Source organism: Cryptotermes secundus, unplaced genomic scaffold, assembly GCF_002891405.2.
Source record: "Cryptotermes secundus unplaced genomic scaffold, Csec_1.0 scaffold128, whole genome shotgun sequence".
Taxonomy (NCBI): Eukaryota; Metazoa; Arthropoda; class Insecta; order Blattodea; family Kalotermitidae; genus Cryptotermes; species Cryptotermes secundus.
In genome coordinates, this window is record NW_019726222.1 from 580105 (window position 1) to 586104 (window position 6000).

The 6000-nt window shown below is 44.8% G+C and overlaps 1 protein-coding gene across 3 annotated transcripts in view; it reads left to right on the plus strand.

Moving 5' to 3' along the window:
* Window positions 1–6000, plus strand: part of LOC111863873 (receptor-type tyrosine-protein phosphatase N2) — a 224889-nt gene that overhangs the window by 177204 nt on the left and 41685 nt on the right. The window lies entirely within an intron of this gene.

Below are 6000 nucleotides of genomic sequence, written 5' to 3' on the forward strand. Positions count from 1 at the left end.
TCGGGCACCGACCCCTCGTTTTTCCAGCCCGTAGGCACTCTATACCATTCCACTTGCAGAACGAAAGCATAGACTATGTGTAAGGCCGCGCCATAGCTCAGGCGGTTAGTCACTGGCTTCCCACCGCGGCGACCCGGGTTCGAGCCCAGGTTTTATTATGTGGGATTTGTGGTGGACGAAGTGGCTCTGGGACAGGTTTTCTATGAGTACTTCGGTTTCAACTGCCAATCTTCATTCCACCAATTGCTTCACAGTCACTGTCATCTAGCATTTGGGGCTGGTACAACAGGCAGTAAAATTAATTCAATTCGCTTAGTGGGGGGTGGAGTCTGGCTGGGTCCACTCGGCACGGCGGCCACTGATTGGCCTATTGTAGATGCCCCGGGTGACTGTGATGATGCAGAATTTGGNTGTCCGCAGTACCAAGTGGACTCAGTCTCACCCCAATAATAATAATAATAATAATAGGAAGAAAACTATGTGTAAAATGGAAGGATAACTAAATCCATGAGTCAGAAATGAGGACCCGAAAGTCATTTTTACTTACTTACTTAATCCGTTGCTCTTATACCTTACGGTGTCGAGTTTGTTTCTTCATTTTAATCATTTTACAGACGGTAGGACTCCATGGACGAGTGATCAGCTCGTCGCAAGGTCTCTACCTAAACACAGAACAACACAAACACAGAATAAACACATGCACACACCAAACATCCATGTATTGTGTGGGATTCGAACTCACGATCCAGGCTTCCGACCGAGCGACGTCAGTACATGCCTTAGACCGCTCAGCTACCGTGACCGGCGAAAGTCACTTTGCCGATCAAAAATGTTTCTGTCCCTAATGGGACACGAAGACTTATTTCCTGTTCATAAAATTCCCAAACTGGGAATTATCCGGAGCTAAGAGAATCCAGTTCTTATTCATCCTAATAACATCTGGAGAAAGGTAAAAATTATGAAGCACCATTTTGTTTAATTCCCTCCATCTTTATGACACTCCCTTTCGCTTAGGTTCGGATACTACTGGTAACACTCTGTTCACAGATACTCTCGCAGTATCACGATTACAGTTTCTTTGGATATGGCGCCAAACCCTGAAGGTGTATGCATCAGGTTTGTGCCAAATATTGGTACCAGTCTACGAAACTAGATGGCGTAACACGTCAGTAAACGTGGTCCTCATGTTCACCGACGTGAAAACCACAAATCTCACCTTCCATAAATCAAAGACTGTAATTATCGTTATGTGCATTTTAAAATCTAGGTAAGACTAGAGATGTCCCCGTGCTTAATTAATTAAATACCACACCTTGAAGACGGATATGTGAGTGGCGGTATAGCTCCACCATTCGTGACCTTGGCGCTTGATGCAAGTGAGCACTCAGCTTCACGCCTGGCCGCTTTACCTTTGGGAAAACAGCTCCTGGTATTCATTTAATAGGATGCTGGATCTGTATACTGTGGAGTAGATAAGAACATCATGCCTTTGCCGGGAATCAAACCCGGTCGCTCAGCCCGTAGCCCGTCACTATACTGAGTTATCCCGGATCTATTCTAGGTCTTTAGAAATCAGATGAAAGATCCATTATTCTGAACGTAACAGCTGCAAGTAAGGAGCCGGGATAGCGTAGGCGGCATAGCGACTGGCTACGGGCTGGACGACAGAGGGGCAGGAGTTCGAGTCCCGACAGGGTCAAGAATTTTCTCTTCTCCACGCCGTCCAGACCGGCTCTGGGGTCCACCCAACCTCCTATCCAATGGGTACTGTGGGCTCACTTCCCGGAGGTAAAGCGGTAGAGGCGTGAAGCTGACCACTCACCTTCAGCTACTGCTGAGGTTAAGAAAATGTAGATCTATACACCCCCCCCCCATATGCCTTCACGGCGTAGTGCTTAATTAGTTAGGCACAGGGACACTTTTATTTTACTTTAATAGCTGCAAGAATTCTCCGATTTTAATCCACTTTTGACCTCTTGAATAACGCCAATTTGTCATCAAGTATGTGAACTTGAAACATAATTTACATACATTTGTTTGTATCTATGTGTTATTATCCTGCCTTTTATTTTGCTATAGAATTATAACATTTTTACCTAGTATTCTCTGCGTTTGTTTCTAGTCCATCACCTCACAGACATCTAATACTTTTATGTAGATGTTCTATAATTACTTATGTGTGCCCCCACTGACTTAACATCAGAATGAAGTTGAGAAAACTGTTTGCAGACTGGAAAATTTTGTCACAGGATAGGATTAGCTTGAGGACATATATATTGACGTCAAATAACCTTCGGCTTTCATAACAAGAGCAAATTACTATCATGAAATACGTGGTACTAGTTGATATCATTAGACTAATTAATCTAATCAGTTGCCACTGCATCGCTAAACAGCTTAAGTATATGAATTAGCGTCACAGTTCGCTAGGCTGTAACTTCGGCAAGTCGCCTGAAAAGTCCCCTCCTCCCTTAAACAGTTCAAATTGTGGTACCATTAACAAGCAGGCGGTTTGTAATCCCATATATTCACATAGTAAGCTAGGGAAAAGGTCACCGAAGGTCATTGATGTCAGTGAAAGTCAAACGACGTTTTCGGGGAATATGTTTCTTCCGTCAAACAACATTATTTCTCAGAACACTGGGTTTTTGTACTTTGTGCAACATCCGGTATTCTAGAAACTAGAAAACTCAACGTTTCGGAAACCGGATCTGTTTCCGTCCTCAGGTGGGGGAAAGAAACCTACTCAGTTGGGTCCCCTAGAAACAGCTAACCTCAAATCACTGGACCACTGGTTAGCTCTTTCTAAAGGGACCCAACTGAGTACGTGTCTTTCCCCACCTGAGGACGGAAACAGACCCAGTTTCCGAAACGCTGAGTTTTCTAGTTTCTAGAATACCGGACAATGAACAAAATCCAAAAACCCAGTAATTCTGAGTGTTAGGCACCATCGTCAGGACCTTTTTTTTTAATTAGCTTAGTGGGGTGGAGTCCAACTGTGTCCACTCGGCACAGCGGCCACTGATTGGCCTATTGTATCTGCCCCGGGTGATTATGACGATGGAGAATTTGGTGGAATGAAGATTGGTAGGGGAAACCGAAATACTTGGAGAAAATCCGCCCCAGCGCCACTTTGTCCACCACATATCCCACTTGACCAGAACCGGGCTCGAATCCGGGCCGCCGAGGTGGGAAGCCAGCGACTAACCGCTTGAGTTATGGCGCGGCCTGTCAGAACCCTAGGATCAACGAGCTTTCTGTCTGCTTCATGCCAGCTTCCTGCTTGACTTTCTCTTCGACCCTGAATATTGATACGATGTGTTACTTCGAAAAGTTTACTGACTTTCACCGGACTACACGGCGTTATTTATCACAAGACACAACTCTCTGTAGTCACCGCTATCAGAACCTCAAATCCAACATGTGCTGGGTTAGATTTCCACTTGAAGAAAAAATGTTCTCCTCTCCACAGCTTCTAGACATCGCCTCCTAGCCAGTGGATACCGGGGGTGAAGTTCCCGGGTGTAAAACGACCGGGGCGTGAAGCTGACCATTCACCTCCACGTACTTCTGAGGTCAAGAATGGAGGAGCTATACCTTCACTCCATCATAGGTTTTCATGGCATGGTGCTTAATCAATTAAGTATAGGGATAACTTTTTTTTATGTGTGTCTGTCTGCTTCTCTATTTTGGAGCTGTTGGAAAATGTAATGTAGGGCGTACGATGGATCACCCTTGTGGAGGCGGGGTCGAATTCCTCCATCGTGACCCTGCGAGTCGTAGGAGGCGACGAAAAGGGAAGTCTTAAATCTGAGACAGTAAAATATGGTCGCGAGCACCAAGGGACTCGGACCCGAGAAAGACTGCGCTGGCAAGAGCCAGCAGCATATACAAAAGACAGACCTGTCCTCTCGTCAGAGAGGGCGCCCCACAGAAGCAAGACCGTAACTGTGAAACAGTAACAAGTATCTAGTCATGAGCCCCATGACTTACTGACTGACCCTCAGTCGCAATGTGACTTTGACTTTGGATCGATAAGAACCAAAATAAACTGCCCTTATCAACTTCTAGTATAGGCCACCTGCATCAAATAAACATGCAGACGGAGAGTCTATGAGCTTACAATATATGTTGACATTCTTCACGTCTTGAAAGAAAATGCGCAAAAACTGACAACGGAAGTGCATGTATTTGAACGCTTGACTTGTTCGTACCATACCTGAACTGCAAGAAGCGTGCGCAGTAAAAGCATCTTGAAAGCTTCTGTATGCGTGTAATTCTCGTTATTGTGGTCGTTACGACTGTAACGACCACAATAACGAGCCTATGATCTTTGAATATTTATGTTTACAGAAATTATCAACGTAAACGAAACTGGAGAAAGTTCCAAGAAACTTAATATTAAAACAGTTCGCAATGCGTGACCCTAGTTTTAGTTTAAGTAGTCTAAGTAATGCGTATTTCTTTCAGAGGTAAAATTATACGCTTCAGAACACCGCATTTCCTTTCGTAAATTGTTCTCGCAAGGTGTAGAGCGGAGTGGAGGGGTTCCCAATGCAGTGGCATGCTGTTTATGACTGCAGGAATGTGAAAAATAAAACAGCCGGAGAGGTAAATGTGTTCCCTTCTGTTATTTAACTTTCCGACCAAGTCTTACTGTCGACCGCTCCATAGCTCAAGCGGTTAGTCGCTGGCTTCCCATCGCGGCGGCCCCGGTTCGATCCCGGGTCTGGTCAAGTGGGATTTGTGGTAGACAAAGTGGCGCTGGGGCAGGTGTTCTCCGAGTACTTCGGTTTCCCCTGCCAATCTTCATTCCACCAGTTGCTCAACAATCACCCTCACCTATCATCTGGGGCTGGTACAATAGGCCAGAAGTGGCCGCAGTACAAGGGACTTACTCCCACCTCACTAGCAGTAAAAAAAATTCTTACTGTCTCTCTCTATTCCTCTACAGCCCTTTGAGCAATGTCCGCCTTTTCAGTTACTTCATTTTATACATAGTTGGTAGGATTCCGGAGGGCTCGGAGAAAACCTTCCTAGTGCCACTTTGCCCACCACAAATCCCACATGACTTGACGTGGGATAGAACACGGGCCGCTGCGGTGGGAATCCGATGACTAGTAGCCTGAGCTATAGCAAGACCTGTTTTTTAGTAATGACACACATCTCAGCGGTACAATGATTTCCACTGATGAATTGGAAAGAATACAGAATGAACGGGCAGGGGCCATTTGAAGCCTGAAATTCACGTAAATACTTTTCTTTAAAGCAGATTGGTGGTCGTCACAGCTCTCTGGTCGCAGTCGGAAAACAGAATGATATGGAATTTGTACGTTGGGATCAAGACTTTCTAGTAGCCATAATAACAAAAATATCGCGGTTGAAACGTGAACAGCAGTTTATGGCAGTATTGATGTCGACACCTTCCCATGAACTCTGTCTTCGTGGTAGGAAGGAAATGAAGTTAATGTTGGGAATTTTGTCCGGATGTGGTTGTTATTTATTTCAATTTCATCGCAGAAACTCGCAATTACGTACCGTGCGAAACGTGACGTCTCTTGTCGCCATATTGTCTGTTGGCCTCACTGAATAGTGTGAAGATTACCACTATAGAAAATTTACAGAAACAATTACGAAGGTAACGCGTAAAACTGGAGCGTATATTGTCGAATGGACTTGGTTCGAATCTTTACTGCAGTATAGTTACGGGTTTGTATCCCTTTCTCAGCACTGACATTCTAATAGGTAGTAGAAAAATTATGTAAGATAGGTCACGGCAATCCCCCCCCCCAATTTAGCTCGCCATTATCCTAAAATGTAACTCGGTTTTTCTTAGTCTGTAAAGGAAAGGAAAATAAATTTGTCCTTGTCCTTAACTAATTAAGCATTATTCCATGAAGGTGTATGGGTCTGGAACGGGGTCCACTCAGCCTTGTGAGGATAACTGAGGAGCTCCTTGAATGGAGAAGTAGCGGCTCCAGTCTAGAAACCCGAAATTAA